At 42.3% G+C, this 17,688-nt stretch overlaps 1 protein-coding gene and 1 long non-coding RNA gene across 3 annotated transcripts in view; both read left to right on the top strand.

Annotated features, from left to right (window-relative positions):
• Positions 1–5,368, top strand: part of LOC122459599 — a 110,597-nt gene extending 105,229 nt beyond the window's left edge. Inside the window, exon 3 of the long non-coding RNA XR_006280406.1 lies at positions 4,895–5,368. This is a non-coding gene — a long non-coding RNA (uncharacterized LOC122459599). The remainder of the gene's footprint in view (positions 1–4,894) is intronic.
• The window catches only part of LOC119843404 (limbic system associated membrane protein), a 1,338,056-nt gene that overhangs the window by 652,996 nt on the left and 667,372 nt on the right, over positions 1–17,688 (top strand). The window lies entirely within an intron of this gene.

Genomic DNA, 17,688 nt, shown 5'->3' with positions numbered 1-17,688 from the left:
GGGAATCTGTAATGATTGTCTAGTTCTGGAGGCTTTGGCAGGGGAAAAATACTTCTGTCCTCAAAGAAGAAAGGGGTAGGGAGATTTTCTTCATGTGATTCTTCTCCTTTTCCATAATAGAAGATTTCTGTCTGGAAAATAAAGGTTTGGTGTGGACCATTTACAACACTAGTAGTACCCTATAGGAATAACTAATCGTAGTCCTCACAGCATGTTCCCAGTAATCCTCCTTTCCCTAAATAATATGCCTGCTGGCTGCAACAAACTGGCGCTCTCCAAGTGATGCTCGTGATTCCTGGGAGAAGCTGTAATAGTTCCTCTGCTTTGGGGTAGAAGAAAAACCAAATATTTCCCCCCTTACATTTCCCTGCTACTTCACTGGAGAGTGAAGGGGAAGGGAGTGAAAGAAACCAAGTTCCTAAAGGGGAGAAAATATTTTCCTCCCATGCACTCCCCTGACATGGTTGTTTGTGGGAAACTGGGCAGCGGGAGTTCTGAGGAGTGCAGACAGATGAACACTTTGGCTGCTGTTAAACACCAGGCCCCCAGGGAAACACAAGCAGGGAAGCTACATTTCTAGAGGACTGTGTAGTGGTTAGTGTGGGTTTGTCTTTGAAGTAAGGAGAGTGCAGTGATTCATTCCCAGAGCCAACTTGGCACGAGCTTGACACTGATGGATGGAAATGTCAGGAGAGGGGCAGTCTCCTGCCACAGAGGTGCCACCTGGCCAGATGGAAAAGGCCAAGTCCCAATGCAGTTTCTGATCAGGGTCCAGGCACTAGGCAGACATCTCTCTACAATCCAACTGGTGAGCTAGAAGAAACAGAGGACAATGCAGAGGGAAATACAGAGAAAGACTTTAATGTGATAATCTTAGTGTCCAAGTGGCTTTTGAGTGGGACTCTCCCTCCCCTGACTGAATCCAAGAGTAAGGGAATCAAACTTCCAAGCATTCAGTGATCAGATATCCCAATTTGCTGGGAATATGCAGGCTTTCAAGGAATGTCCGAGCTGATTATAGTGAAAACCAGAATCCATTTCACCATCCTCACTAACAGGTTACAAAAATGTAGACCCCAGCTGTTTTTGTGGGCTGATCTCTACTGCATTGCTGGCCCAGTCACTTCACAGCTGCCAAACTCTCCAGCGTGCCCACAATCTGACTTTCTTGGCTTTCAAAGCTTTCTCTCTTGCAGCCATCCAGGATCAGATCCCCTTCTGCTTTACTGGCCCAATCACCATTCCCAAACCAACTCCCTCTCAGGCTGTGTCTACACTACCCAGCTTTTAGCAACATGGCTGTGTCACTGCAGCCGTGCTGCTAAAAGGCACGCAGTGTAGCTGCTGTTTGTTGTCTCTCTGCCAACAAAAAACTTCCACCCTCAATAAGCGGTGTTTGTGGTGTTGGCGGGAGAGCGCTCCCATGGACAATGCACTGTTCACACTGGCACTTGCTGCAGCAAAACTTTTGTCTTTCCAGCCGGGGGGGGAGAGAATACTACCTCTGAAAGATAAAAGTTTTGTTGTTCAATTGCTAGTGTCGACATAGCCTTAGACGCACACCTGCCAAAACCCTTCTCCTGTTGGGCAATGATGTTGAGAAAGTTGTGTCTACTTCAAGAGTATTATTACCCTCCATAGAGGAGGTTGTCCTTCCTTCCCCCTCTCTCAGCTCGCGTTCAGCAGAAGAACAGTCTTCTGCAGGTTTGCATAAATCTGCTCACACACTAGTTAGTGGTGAGTGGGAAGCTTTCCCTGGTGAGGTGGGTGTAGAAGGAGGCCTTAGGCCATCTATTTCTGCAGAAATACTCACCTCCTATTTACCCAGAACCACTCCCCCCAGCTGTTCTGCTCTGGTGAGACCCAGTTACTGGAGAAATGGGATTTGTGACTTGCACAGTCTTGAATGTGCTGTCAAATGCTGTTCAGTGCGGGAAGCTATGGTCCCAGCGGGATCTCTTGCCAATATTGAGTAGCAGATGAAAGCTGCTGGATAACTATAAAATAAAGAGAGATGCTGAACTCTTTTAGCATGTGATTGTGGGGCACAAGCTTTGGGCTCCGTCACAGTAATGGGTAGAGCATGGGGGGCTCACGCTCAGCATGTTTGTAGAAAATCCTCAGGGCTCTTCTCCTTTCTGAGCTAGGTAGGAACTATTCATGTGCAAAGCTATACAACTGTCTGATCGGGGATGTGACAGATGCAGAAGCGATGTGTTGGGGGAGGCACGCAGGGTCACGTCATCCCCCGCAGATTTCCAACAGGGTTTATGTGCCCTGCCCTGAATCCCACTGCATACCACCAGTGCATACCATATACAGCATCTCTGGATGGATGCACATTCTTGGGTAATCATATCTACATGCCTCATTCTGAAGCTGTCCAGGTCTAACTGGGGGAAATGAGGAGACACCCAATTGCAAAAAACTTCAGCTCACATGAGACACAGTGGGCCAAGTTCTGCACTGATTTAGTTAATGCCCCATGGCTACATACAGCCAGACACTGGCCATCGGCAGGAATCAAACTGCACCTTTTGCTGCTGTGGTAGAGCCCTATGTTTTTGGTGCTGAAGTCCCTGGGTTCTCTCCCTGTTGCGGACCATTGTGTCTGCCTGTACATGACCCTGCTTTGTTGTACTTTATGCCCACTGCCGTCTCATAGAAGTCAGAGGGAAGCTGGATGTGTGTGTCACTGAAGAACTGGGTGCAATGGGCCTGAGGTCTGCTGCTTGTCCTGTGTGACTTCATAACAGTGCCAGTTTCTTTTCTGCCTGAAAGAACCCCAACCGCCCACTTTTTCCCTTCAGTTCCATGACAAGCAGTTTCATACAGAAAGTTTGCAGGATTCAGAATGGCTTAACAGCAGGTTTCTGTGAGGTGCTGATAAGCTAGGGAGCCTTGGAATGAGGGGCTGGAAGGAGGGAGAGGCTGCTGGTGTGCGTGTATGCACACAGGTGTGTGGACGTGCATGTGCATGTGCACCTACAGTGGGATTGCCAGAGTCCATATGCTCCTATCTGTGCTGAGCCTATTTGTGTAAGGGAAGTCCCTGAAGGGAAGCAGAAGCAAAGCTGTTCATGTAGATTATATGTCTAGTCCTTATACTACAGTCATCGCCAAGCTACTTGACTGCAGGATCAGAGATCCTTGGGTTTTTCAAGCTAACCACAGACATTTTTTCTCAGACCTCTTATAGTAAGAGAAGGGACAGATGGAGCATTCTTCAGGTTGGCTATGCTTAAGCAGCTGTGCCAAAGAACACCGATAGCTCACTGCTCCAAGGCCACTTTGTTCTTCACAGTGCCTGGACACAGAGACATCAGGGCACAAAAGACAAACTGAGGCCATGGTTAAAGGACATTCAACCACATGGGATGTAGAGATTGTGCAGGAGCAGCATCACAGCCTTGCTCTCCAAGCTTGGATGTCTCTTTTAAATCTGTTGATGTTTACAGGACAAAAAGGAGAACTATAGATGTTGGTTGGGCTACACAGGTTTGTAGTAACACCACCAGGTGAGATCTAGGCTAAATATACCTTGTGTGAATTGAGGCTAGTCTACACTAGATGTGCTTTGAGCTGCACCACTATAGCGTGTCTGGTGAAGACGCCCTATGCCGATGGGAGAGCACTCTCCCATTGTCATAATTACTCCACCTCCGTGAGTGGTGGAAGCTATGTTGGCAGGAGAGCGTATCTCTCTGACATAGCACCAGTGTGGACAGCTGCTTAGGTCGATGTAACTTGCGTCACTCGGGGGTGGCTTTTTCACATCCTGAGCAACGTGAATCATAGCGACATAAATGGTAGTGTAGACCTGCCCTTACACACACAACTACGTAAGAAGTAATGTACTTTTATCGTGACTGGACAGGTGGGTCAGCACCCAGTTGGGTCAGATTATGAGGAACATGTGCCAGGGTCATCTCTTGTTTAACTCCTTTGAAAGCACTGGAGTTGCAATAGGGATTAATTTAATAATAATCATTATTATAGTTCATTGAAAAGATGAATTTATGCAAGGAGGTAAATTCCAATGTGTTGACATTATTTGCTTCCTGAAGCAGGATGAAAAGTAGTGAAACTTTTCACTGCATTAAGAGTTTTGAAAAAATTCAGTTCAGAAATGTCAAAACCAATTCTTGAGTCTACCTGAACAGTGCAGTGCCTCATGGGAGTTGTAGGTCTGGGCTCTTGTGCCCCCATTCTCCTTTTTGGGTGTTGCTCATTGTCTAAACTACATCTCCCATGATACACACTGGCCTCACCCGATGGCTGAACCGTCACACACAACATTTTGCTTTCAATGAAACCCTATTTTTCCAATGGTACAATGTTTCGATCAACATTTTTCAACAAGCCTTAGTAATGATTGTTTCCATATACACAGAGTAAAACACCATATCTTTAGTATGTGTACCTTTTAATTTTAGATTAAAGCAAACAACTGGGAAGAATACAAATAAAGTCTCCCAAGAGAGAGCAGAATATTGGGGAATCTTTTGCAATAGGCTGCAACACTTCCTGAGAACAAAAAAGCCAACAGGCAGAGTTCTTAAATGCAATGCAATGTAAAAGGGAAGTCGAGAGAAAGCAAAGGAATAAGACTTTCAAGCTACTTACACCACAGTAATAGTAATACTTTGTCAGGCACGTATGTTTTAATGCTTACAGTAGCTAACAGGAAAACTCTGTCCACCAAACAAAATCAAGCAAAAGGCAAGACTGGTTATGCAGGCAGGAAAACTTCACGGGTCCATCCATCAAATCTTGCAGTGGGACCAGTGAAGCACACAAGCTATAAGGCATCAGTAATGAGAACTGGCGAATAGAAAACCCTCAGCAATACAGGCTCAATAATTAATCAAAGCTAAAATTCTCTCTAACAAAGGCAGCAGCCCCAGCAAAGCAGAAAAGGAGTTAAGGCTGAGAGAAGGAGGGAGAGCTCCAGAAACAAGTTGTCAGAGGATAGAAAAGAGGTTGATCTCCACAATCAACTTGCTGAAGTCCTCATGAGCCAGCTGAAGCAGAAATGGTGATTAGTATGGACAATACTATTAACCCTTTTGCTGCTGCTGCTACTTGCCTACGTTGGTCCTGAAAAGAGTCTTTGCTGGATTGAAGGAGTTACGATAGAGCACACTCCCCGGAAGTGTCTTAACTAGTATGTCCAGGCAGCCCACCTCCTGAAGGCACCCTGCATTTTAGGGTAGCATCATAAATATGCTTCACAGGTAGAGCTGTGCAAATAATAGATTTTTTTGGTAAGCTGGAAATTTGAAAAAAATATTTTAGAAATAAGTTTGTAGCCAAAACAAAAACAATATTTTTCAAATTTTTGGCTTATTGTAAAGCTAAAAAAATGTTGTGGATCAAACAATGTTTTGTTTTGGCATTTTAAAATGAAACTTTTTGATTTCAACACATTTTTTAAATTGTATTTTAAAAATAGAATTCAAGGAAATTTTGAAATGAAGCATTGTTTCAAACTGAAAAAAATCAAACCATTGTTTTTATTGATTTTTTTTTTAAGATTTGTGGTTTTGTTTTCAACTGACAACTCACAAAAAATACACAAAATCATGAAATGTTTTGATGTCATTGAATCTGCATGTTTTTCCAAAAATAAAGTTTTGCCTGAAAATACTGTCAAGCTCTATTCAGAAGGTCCCGTCTACAATGTACAAAGCTGTCGGACAAAAATCCAGGGTCTGTGAAAATCCAGAATGAGTCATTACAGTTAGTTAATTAGAAAGCAACAGCATTAATATCCATTTGACTTCGCTGATGCCATCTATCTGAGGATAGCAAGGTGCTTCCCAATTAATTAATATAACCTCACAACCCTTCATATGATGTGGGTCTCTCTAATTATGCCCATTTTACAGATGGGGAAACTCAGACATAGAGGGAGGAAGTGACTTACCCACAGTAAATCAGTCACAGAGATGGAAATAGAACCCAGTAGTCCTGACTCCCAGCCCTCTGTTCTGATTACTAGCCACACTGCTTCCAGATGAACACAAGCAATTAGTCTTAGCACCATTTTGTCTAAGCAAACTGAACAATTTACTATTTTGCTCGGTGCTTCTTTTTAATCTATCTATCTATAACCTAAACACAGTGATAGGTCCTATGGAGAAAACTAAGAGTTTCATTCCAGGTGCCATACAAGGAAGAGCAAATGGTTCTGGTAACCATATGAACTTTACGTTTGGGTCTATGTAGATGCTATTGATGCAGCCTGAAGCAAGGAGGCTGAATCACCTGCAGAGAAAGCTGGTCACTGTAGTGCATGTTTTTGTAACATCCAGAACCTGACAATTGCAATTCTCCATATCTAGGAATGAAACCTCAACACCCAGAATAATATCACCTGCTCCAGAACTCACCAGCTCACCTGGTCAGCAATTGAGGAGTCCAGGAACCCATTACCCTCATTTGCCACTCTCCTCACTAGCTCCCCACTGGACACAGAGCCCAGTTGGAGGTCAGTGACCTGATTTTCAAAGCCTTGTAGAGAATTGGTCCTAGTTACCTGTCAGGAGTAAGGCCCCACAGCTGCACCCGCTCAGTCTCTGGTGGCCTGAGTCAGGTAGGCTGCCTGATGGACCACCCTGCCTGACTGGCTGAGGAAGCTAGTAGGCTGGTCTTAAGCCCAGCAGGAGCAGCTGGCCACTTGCCTTACTCCAACCTCTGCTTCAGGCTAGATCTTAGTCTGCTCTCAGCCTTGCTCTAGCTTAGACCCTACTTTGCACCTGCCCTTGTTTCAGTTCTGTACCAGCCTTGGAATCAGCCATACTCCTGCCTTCCCTGAGTCTAGGTAGTCTGGTTTTGATGCTCCATTTCAAGTCCTGGCTGTACCTCTGCCTCAATCCTTGGCTCTGGCATTTGGACCCTGACTCCTGCTCCACCTACTCGGCCTGACTGCCCACAACCCAATCTCATGACACTATCTGAGAAACTGCCTGTCTGTATGAGTTTACAACCTCTCACAAAGGCTACATTCCACTAGAAAGATTATACAAGTGACCAGTATGGTAAGGCACATGACTGCAGGAGACAGAATTTTCACAGAAGCTGGATCAAGACTAGAACTTGCTGTCCCCTGAAAAAATGACCACTGACCTTGCCAAATTAGTGTTAAAGGTAACATATTCCTCTTCACTCAGGCCTTTCATATCTGTCCACAAACATGCCTGCCTCTTCCCAGCATTAAAAAAAGAGAGATACCATTGTTGTTGTTTGCACTTGTAGGAGGCACTCAAATAAAATGGTGATGGGGACCAAATAAAAACAGATAGATGGGAACCAAATTAGCTGTGCAGTGAGTTTCAGATAGAATAGAAAATCATTTCCACCCCATAGCCATCTGAAAGAGTCAGCAAGACAAGAGGGAAATAATCAAGATTGCCTAATTGCCAAGTAACCTCTTGGTCTCTCTCTCTCTCCCTTTCCACCCTGTTGTAATCTTTCTTAGAATTGTCTGTTAAAATGGAGGAAACCTTAATCGTTTTGATCAGCGCTACAATTTGAAGCAAAAGAGGGGGTTTATAGAAACATTTTCTGACAGAAATGTCCTTTAATGTAAATCTATCTCTGGTGTGTAAAACTGCTGCCTCACAAGATTTCTGGGAAAGGGAAATAAAAGACAGCATGTCAGTGAGCATTGTGTATGTTCTTTCCCTCGGGGTTGGCTCCATTATCTAGCCATGCTGCATATAACGTTTGAAATACAAACGTTGGTGAAGAATTAAGTAAGGACCAGGGAAGTATGGGGTACATTATCTCTCCATGAACAGCTGATAATCCTCTCCTGGGGGGTGGACTGGGGAGAGCTTTCAGTCGCTGAAGGACAGCTTTATAATTAGCAAGAGCCCGTGGCCACTCTGAGCAATAATGTTCAACAGCAATGTTTTTGGCTAAAACAGAGACCGAAGTGATGGAAATATTTTCCTGTGATCCTGGTTGCAAGGGGGTAATTTGTTTTCTTTCCTTTTACAAAGGGACCCAGAGATATGCACTGAGAAAATGTATGTTTCATATCATATACTTAATAATGTGATAGTTAGGCATAGGTAAGGATCTTCTACGTAGCTCAGGGGGTTGATAATGAGTCATACTATCCTCCCCCTCCCCCTCCTCCTGAGTCGCAAGTTCAAATCTTGACCAGGAGTTACATTTTTCAAAAGCACCCAAGCCTAATTTTCAAAAGTGACTAAGTCACATGGCATGGGAAAGTCCAGAGGTGGCGGGAGCGCATCTTGACTGGAGGGTAGGAGGGCGAATGATTTGCCTGGCTCTTACCTGCCACCAGGCACTACAGTGGCCTCTCCAGCCCCTCTGGTTCCCACCCTTGCCTCTGCTTCTCCTGAGAAAATCAGTGGGACTTAAGAAACGTAGATCTGGGGTGGAAACATTGGCTCCTGCAATATTTCCATTGCGAGGGTGCCAGTTCCCCCCTCCCCCCAGTATTGTCACCCCAGGAAAGTCGATGGGACTTAGGTGCCTAAATGCTCAAGCCGCTTTTCAAAATGGAATTTAGACTGCTGTCACTTAGGTGCTTTTGAAAAATTTACCCCAGATCACTAGTAACTGGAAGATGTTACCAGTTTACATCTATTCAGTGTCTTATGTGACGTGCTTTGTTTGTCTGTTTGCTTCCCCAGGGTCAGGTATGCACATCACAAACCACTGCCATGACTAGTCCTATTTGGCTGTCTCACAAGGACTGAATATGCTACTGAAGCTGTTCTCTTGCCTTCGGAGGAGGCCCCTCCGAGTAACAGCGAAGGAATATTGGTGGGGGCAGTATTTCTATAACTATTCTGGGGATATATATAGGGAACTCCAGTCTCCAGTGCTGACAATCCATTAGTTTCATGAGTGCTGGGGAGCATCTTGTTTATTGGAGAGCAGAGCCATTCAGGCAATGTCTGTGTTCTGCAACTGTATTGTGTGACCAGTTCTGCTCTCTTTGGAGAAGCTGGCTGAGTTGTTGGATCTCAGGCTAACCAGGGCAGCAAGGTTGGGTTTCTTGATGAGCTTCTGTGTTAAACCAACTGTGCCAGTAATCTTGGCTGACTGGAAAGTTCTCGTGGTATAACAATGAACACAAACACATATTTGCTTCAAACACCATTAAACTGTCATATACGTTCTCTGTATTTCTTCTTATAGATTAATAAGGGTGGAAGGCTGCATTGGGAGCAGCAAAGCTATTTGAGTGCAGGATAGGGGTTTTTTGTTTATTTTTTTAGTTTCTCATCATTATTGAAAACTAATTTTTTGAACTGATAAAAGCTAGGATATTGCTGAATGAGACAGACATAAAGACAAGGAGTACTTGTGGCACCTTAGAGACTAACAAATTTATTAGAGCATAAGCTTTCGTGAGCTACAGCTCACTTCATCGGAATGCATCCGATGAAGTGAGCTGTAGCTCACGAAAGCTTATGCTCTAATAAATTTGTTAGTCTCTAAGGTGCCACAAGTACTCCTTTTCTTTTTGCGAATACAGACTAACACGGCTGCTACTCTGAAACCAGACATAAAGACGAGTCTCGTTACTATAGAGACCTCTGATGTTTAGATCCATGCACCTCTCTGAAAGGAAAGGAAGGGAAGAAAGTGTGCCTGATCATTTAGCAGGGTTTGAGCAAAGATTCTGTTGTAAACATTTACCAGTCTGTGGTTCTTGAAGCTTAATAAGACCCTATTAAACTTCAGTCCATACCGTTGTAGTCAGAACTGTATCAGAACATGTTTCTTACTATGATGGTTTATCTGGCCAGTATATACTGTGTTATAAACTGGTTTACAAAACTCTGCAAGGGTATGTCAACTCTAGGAACACTTGTAAGCATGTTTTCTGCACTGTTTGTAACTTTGGTAGTGTAGACCAGAAATACTGTTTTAGTTCTAGTGGTGGAAGGGAACAAGGTACATTGCTTTCTTGAGTGGTGGCATTTGGGGTTGCTCGAGGTCCTTCAGAACCTAGACATGATCCTTCATCCAACATGCCTAGAATGGCAATGGGACACTGCAGACCTGGAGGTACTGATATCACAATCAGGACATGCATCATCTGCCGATACATCAGCAATGTGTTTTAAGAGTGCGGATCATCCGAACCTGCAAGTGCTCCTTCCATTTCTCAACATCCCACAAGAGGCATAGGTGTTAATATGCAGGGGCTGTTTTTATGTATCAGGGCCTTAACTAGTGCTATTCTTGATAGAAGTAAGTGATCCCCGAAGGCCTACTCTTAAGATAACTACCAATATTGAGAATCTGGTTTAATTTTTGTTTCTTAGAGGGATTTCTTTGTTTGTTTCTTAGAGGAAAGTGCTTTTACAGCAGAGTTACAGGCAAATCCTTCCCCAACAGTTTCAATTTCCTACTTGTTGTGAAAGGCAAAGCAGATCTGGGGAAAGGAACAGTGAAATCATCTTTTAAATCACTTTGGTTATGGATCTCTTTGGTATTGAGTGAAAACTTACCATTAAGGACAGAGCCTGGTTATAAACAGATCGCACATAGCCAATTTATTCAGATCAAATGGGTATGGGGAAAAGCTTGAAATAAATACCTGATAAAGGGGAAAATACCTACTAAATAAATAACCACGCGCGAGCACAAACCCAAGCAGGACAAAAATCTCATGTGACCCCTGTGGGAAATATAGTGTTACCACTGGAGAACTGGCAAAGGAATGAAGCTAATAAATGAGAAATATATAGTATATCAACACTGTAACCCAGCAGTGAATTGAGCTGTTTTATACCCCTAATAAAGCTGGAGATTTTATTTATTTATTAATATAAGGAATCAAAATAAATATTGAGGAGCTAAGAAAGAGCTGGAAATAGATTCCTATGCTCTAAAGATATAAATAAACATACAGACTGGGTAGGGATGCTAGTTGCAAACGTCACAGACTCCTCAGGACCTGCAGAAAATTGTTCCCCTTAGGCGTGGCATTGTAAGGTGACTGCAACATTAGGAAATCTAACCCAGCTCCCCAAGGGGTTGGGTCTGAGTGAAGTGCTGCCACGGTCCAGATTTATCACAAGGTCAAAGGTGTCTCTAGTGGACTAGTGTGACTTGTCTACACGAACCTTTTCAGAGAGAAATGGGACCAAATGTACTGTTGATGTAAAGAATGGCGTCATTAATATGTTGTTTCAAATTGGTCAGTAAATAGTCATAAGTAGCAAAATGCAACTTGCGTTCACTGAATATATAAAATGAGTATAACTTACACACCACAGAAGCCGCAGGGAAAGCAACTAACAAAATGGTGGAAAATAAAACAGGGGAATCTTTTTTTTTCCTTGTTATGCTTAGTGTGTAAATACATCTGAATGAATATTCATAGAAAAATTATGGTCGCATTTGCCCAACTCTGATATTTTTCAGTTTAGCTTAGATGAAATCCCCAAATTGAGTGAACATTCAGCCTTAACTCTGCCTTCTTGTACATATGCATTATAATGAACCCTTTAAATGCATGATAACGTATTAGTTCTTAGATAACACAATATAATAATAGTTCCCCCCCCCCCATATCCGTCAATCCACATGTGTAGCATTTTGTAGTGCTGCACAGGACTCTCTCCATTCCAAGCAAACAGAGCTTATGAAAATCACTTACAGGAAAAGTCTCTGTCAATAATACATCATAGATCAGAGGTTCTTGACTATGGGGTGGGAGGGAACATCAGACTTTCTAGAGTGGCGTGACAAGCCTTCTAATAATTCCATAATTATATTAAAAGTGGGAGGCCAGGCTGCAATGACACTCACTCAAATTTGGCCCAGCCATCCCTTCATCATGCTGGGTGTGGAGGAGGCTGGCCAAATTTGAGTGTCAATGTGACCCTGTGACTCAGATCTCTCACTGAATTACACTGGCAGCACTAACACAGCTAATGTATGTTTGTATAGTAGTCTATGACTTGCATTTTGAGTAGTTTGCCTAGCATCTCCTGAACGAATACGTTAGCAATGCCAGCTGGCAGTATCCTTCTCACTATTTTAAAGAGAGGTGGGCTTCAAGTTTAATAAAAAAAAAAAAGCTAAGGTGGGGCATGATTCAAAAAAGGCCCCTGCTATAGATGAAGTAAAGTAATAGTACATAGTGAAAGTCATTTAAGTGTTAGTGCATATAGATGTGTACAAATAAATTACAACATGAACTCTTATATAATCCATATAGACTGAGTCCTACTCCCACTGAAGTCAACAGGAATTTTGGGCTTTGACTTCAACTGGAGCACACTAGGCTCCATGTTACTGTCCACTGAACTTCATATATATGGTGCATGGCAACTGTGCAATCAGCATTTAGTACAATTAAATTCTTAGGATACACGTGGTGGTGTTAGAGTGACACGGACTTTAGAACTCCTCAAGGAAAGGGGCAGTGCTATTCTGCTGACTCATGCTGACAGGCAGAGTAGGTGCGACTGTCACTGTTACAGAGTTAGTTGCACCTCTGTCCCCTTTCTGGTCTCTCTGAGTGCACCCCCTTAGGTCTCAGATCTGGTGCCTCTTAGACTAGACCTGTGCTATAGCACCCTATGTAGCCCCCATAATTACCCTGTAAGTTCAAACCGCTGTGTTTCTTCCCTTTGGGAGTTTGTGACCAGTGGTTTTCGGCCTCCTTAACCCAAAAATATTGATTATTAAACTATAGGAACAAAGCATTTCAGAGAGAAAAGATTTTAAAACTATAAGCAATCTACACACATCTATCTTACCTAAAACACTACCATCCCATAATGGTGGCTTAGGAGGGCCCATCTTATTCAGCCACTCTGCAGGATGTTCTGGAGTCTGTCTATTTTCCTTACCAAAAACCTCTCTCTTCCCTTTCCTTAATGGAGTGTGCCTTTAAATCCTGCTACTGTTCCTTTTGATCTTCTGTGATTGTAGGGCCCTGATTACTCCAAGGGAAACCTGTCCAGCAGGCTCAGGCGCAAGAGTTGGGACCAGCAGGATTCAAAGCTAATAGTCCTTGCATTGTCATTTAACAATCCTTAAGTATTTACAGCTGGGTGTTTATTTGAAGCCACCTTCCTCTTTCTGGCAACAGCCCCCTTTGAGTTAGATCAATACATGCATACAGAACACACCATTACAATCATCAGACCCTTATACAGTATTCATAAATTATTACAGGCCATTTCAAATCTGTCACAGACTCATTTAGCTGCAATCCAGAGTATAAAAGGGTTGTATGTCTGTCTCTGAGATGGGAAGAGGGAATCGGGCCTGGGGCAAGGGGAAGTTTAGGCTGAGGTTTCAATGTAGTTATTTAAATTTACAATAAAAGAAACACAGAAAGGCTTGGAGACTAACCACATGAGAGTGTGCGAACATGTGCGGTGCTGAGAGTAGGCTGGGGCATTGCCCCTTCACAGTCTGCTTATGCATTTGTACTGTAGAGTTAAACATGGATTGATCATTTTGAAACCAGTCATGTCCATGCAGAAATTTTGTACCCAGGATGTTCAGTAAAATTAAGGAAACAGTGTAACAATATTTTTTTAAAAGTACATCAAATGCCAAGAGAAACTAATAACTGAAGTCTGTTAAAACAGTTTGAGAACAAGTCACCTCCAAGATACAAATTAGCTATACTTGTACACAAGAGACCTAGTCAAACCAACATATCATAAACAATATTAATACACTTGTCTCTATATTACTTTGAAAAACAGCTTATGAAATCCTACAATAATAAATTACTCTTCAGAAATGTATCTGTCTCCAGAGGAAAAATAAAATATTTTGTTTAATATAGTACATGGCACAGACAAAATTATTACAGTACATACCTTGGAGAGAAAGTTACTTAACAGTAAAATGTCTGTCAATAATGATGGACAGAAACATAATAGCAATAAAATTAGTGCAGTTATACAAACATGAAAAAGACAACATTTATAAAATACAACTCATCTATCTATAGTAGAAAAAACTATGATATATTGCATTTGACAAATCCTGTAATCAGGTCATTAAAGACTGTATGGTAAAACGTTCACAGAAGGGGCAGAGTTAAGGTGGTTTGTGCAACTCTAACTGGCATTTCTTGGCTTTTGAAAGTTAACTATACTACACACACGTCTGTCTATCTGACAGTGCAGTGCTAACCATGCATCCATCGATGTCAAAGCACTTCACAAAGGTGGTTTAGTATCATTATAATTCTTTTACATATAGGGACTTGCCCTTGGCTATATCCAAATCAGTGGCAGAATTAGGAACAGAATCCAGGTTTTTTTTTATCTTCCAGGCCCAATTCGGAGGAGACGATAGCTTTAAAGTTGCATTAACGTAGGGCTGTTGCTTTTCTTCATAAATATATTGGCCCAGATTCTCAGCTGGCAAAATCATTGTAGCTGCATCTGGCCTATAAATGTGTGTCCCTGTGGACATGCCAGTGGACATGAGTACAAGTCATTTACCTACTACCAGCCCAACCAACCTGGTAGAGGATACAAGCTCAATAAACCTGTTATGAGACTGTCATAAAAAATACCAGCCCAGGCATAAATTCATGATGATGAAGATAAAGAGGGAGGAGGTAAAGAATATAATATATTTAAAAAAAAATCCCTCAGTGAGTGGACAAGTAGAATTTTGCCAGTCTGCTATAAATGTCCAGTATATATAATTAGACTCTTTGGAAATCTGTTGGGCTTAGTGGTAAGTAACTGATTTGTAATCTCCTGTCTCTATAACTTTAATAATGGAATTAATGACAGGATTAGCATAGCCAAATCACGACAATCTCTAATCTGAAGGCAACAGAATTGTCATGGCAATGGGCTAAACACGTGGGATTCCTGACACATTTTTCTGTTGGGGTGTGGGGAGGTGGAGTTGCACTTTTGCTTGCTGTGGTGCCCAGGATTTGGAGGTATTCAGAACGGTGTTGCCATGTGGGAAATTAAAATCTGCAAGTATGAAATTACTTTATTTAAAACCAAAGAACAGCAACAAAACCTGTGTTAGTTCAATTAAAGGGTCAACCCAGGGAAGCCAAAATAGATTTTTTTTATTTGCTAAGAATCAAGGGACTGGAAAAGGATATATCTACATAGCAGGTAATTCTAATTAACCAACAGGAGTGAAGGCACTTGTTCCACTTAATCAACAAGCAACACAATGGAAAATAACCCTTCTTGTCTCGAGAAGTTGCTCTGGAATACAAACCCAGTGGAAGTGAGAGGCTTGTTGTATCCAGAGATCATGCTCTCTCCCCCACCTCCTGCCACCCATTAGATTCCATCCCATCCTCTTTCTATTATCAAAGCTGCCTGGAGCTCTAGGCAGGTATTTATTTGTGGTATTGTTTTAGGTTTGACTCCGGAGTTTCTGGTGAGCAGATGGGAGTTTGATGTTACGTTTGGTTTCAGTTGTCTTTCAAGGAAATTAATTACAAGAATGATCAATTTTATTGGTACAAGTCCTGTCTTCAAATGGGTAAATGCTTTAAAATATAACAAACTCACAATCAAATATTTAAATACAGGGTTAACACTAGAGATGGGCCCAGACCAAAATCACAGGTGCAAATGGTTTCAAACGTGGAACCCAGTTTGAACTTTATGATTAACTCTTATCTCTACAATTGATTTACTGAACTGAAAGAACAGAAAGCCTGAATTTTCTTTGCATGTAATAGGAATACTTTATCCAAATGAGAAGTCTTCAACTAGGCACTTTCCTCTGCTTTTCTTTCTCTTTTTACAGCATAATGAAATTTGAAAGGCTGGAAAAGGTCAAACACTTTACTGAGCTGGCTCAAGCAGACTGTAAAGGGACTGATCCTGAGGGGGTAACTGAGCTCCCTAGAAAGTCAAGTCAGCAATTTATCTGGGACAGGTGGTCTTAGGCAAGAGCCAGCCCCACTTCTACTTAGCACTTAGTCTTCACATCTAGACTCAGGATTTCTCCAATTACGTCAGTCAGAGAGATAAAAAACAAGGCATTATTTTTGTCTCAATGAGAATTTCAGACAAGCAGTGAAATCTGGGCCCCAAGTAAATTGTAGAGTTTTGCCATTGACTTCAGTGGGGTCAGGATTACACCCCAGGTATTTGGATCCATCTAATTTCACAGTGAACTCTGAGGTGGAAAAAGAAGAGGTGTGAACTCCCCATTAGCTCTGACTGCTTGGAGAAGCTAGCAGATCAGTGGCCTATCTGTACGGTAGTCTTCATTGTGACAAATCCTGGGTCAAGTCTTGAAGTTCTTATTTTTTATTCATTCTTAATGAGAACAAGCTCCTTTTGAAGGCAGTGGGAGTTCTGCCCAAGTATGGGCCTACATCCTGAAGCCCTTAGCACTTCACAAATGTAAACTAATAAATCTTCACAGCTGAGCCATGAGGCAGCTGAGTTAATATTACTAGCCCTACTTTAGAACTGGGGAAACTGAGGTGCATTCCTGACTTGTTCAAGGCTACACAGCAAGTCACTGGCAGAGCCAGGATTACCTTCCAGGAACTTCTGGCTCTCAAGCCCGTGCTCAGCAGCCTAGACCACACCTATCTCTGAAATTCATAATCCTGTAGCTCCACTGCTCTGCTCTCCTTTTTCTACCTGAAATGCAGGGGTTTCTAATCTTACAGACATGGATAGTCTCCACTCTGGTTTTCTAGAATACCTTTATTTGCAGTTCGGGCTATTCCAGCAATTGCTTATGTGGAGCTCATGGTAAATAGTATTGCCCAAACAGTTCCCCAGTCTTCCATCATAAGCGTCTATTTTTTGACCCACATGTCTTTGTCAATCTGACTTGAAATTTCTCCTGCTCAGTTTTGATTCATGGTGGTGGTTGGTTCTGAGTGTGTGTGTAAGACATTTGTCTTGCCCAGTTTGGAGTTCTTCTATGGCAAAGTAACATTCTTGACTTTTAGAAAATAAAAGGTCTTCTACTGATAGCCAGTCAGCAAAGAGCTATAACAAGTCCTTTAACTTGTTTGAAGTATATTAGTGCTCCTGTTATGATGTGTCTTCTAAGATATTCCAACAAATCAACAACTTCATGTAACAAACTAAAAGGATGTAATGGGTTCTTCAGATCCCTCCTGCACGCATTTTTGGTTGGGTAATGCCAGGTCAGTTAATAATTCTCTTATGCATCATAGAGACCTGACTGGATGATGATGCAGGCTCAGTTTTGCCATGGTTGGTGCCAGCCAGGTACTCCCTGATTCACCAGTGTCATGCATAATTAAGAGGAAGAGATGAGATATTTTCATGCAGTTTGTGATGCATATGACGGACACCAGAGAATGAAGTTTATTTGAGCTTCTGGCTATCTTCCATTCTCTTACGGTAGGACCAAAATTTATGATTCTGCTGGGGAAAACACCACAGGGTGCTACACAGAATTTTACAGCCAAGTTCTCTGTGCTGGTGTCTGTGCTGCAATTGGAGACCTTACAGATTACTGTCCTCAGGGACTTCAATGTACATGGCTACATCAGCTTAGTTCATGTACTCCTTGAAATTACAGACTCACTGGGTTTCTCAAGGAAAGCTTCCACATTCCCAACCTTTGAGCCTGGTTTGATTATCTCAAGTACCTGTACTATCTTAGTAGGATGGGTATTATAATGTGAGGTTGTTGTGCCCCTGAAATCTGCGCTGAAGCAAATTAGTA

Source organism: Dermochelys coriacea, chromosome 1 (genome assembly GCF_009764565.3).
Source record: "Dermochelys coriacea isolate rDerCor1 chromosome 1, rDerCor1.pri.v4, whole genome shotgun sequence".
Taxonomy (NCBI): Eukaryota; Metazoa; Chordata; order Testudines; family Dermochelyidae; genus Dermochelys; species Dermochelys coriacea.
The sequence above is the reverse complement of the archived record's forward strand: the minus strand, read 5'-3'. Positions and strand labels throughout refer to the sequence as shown.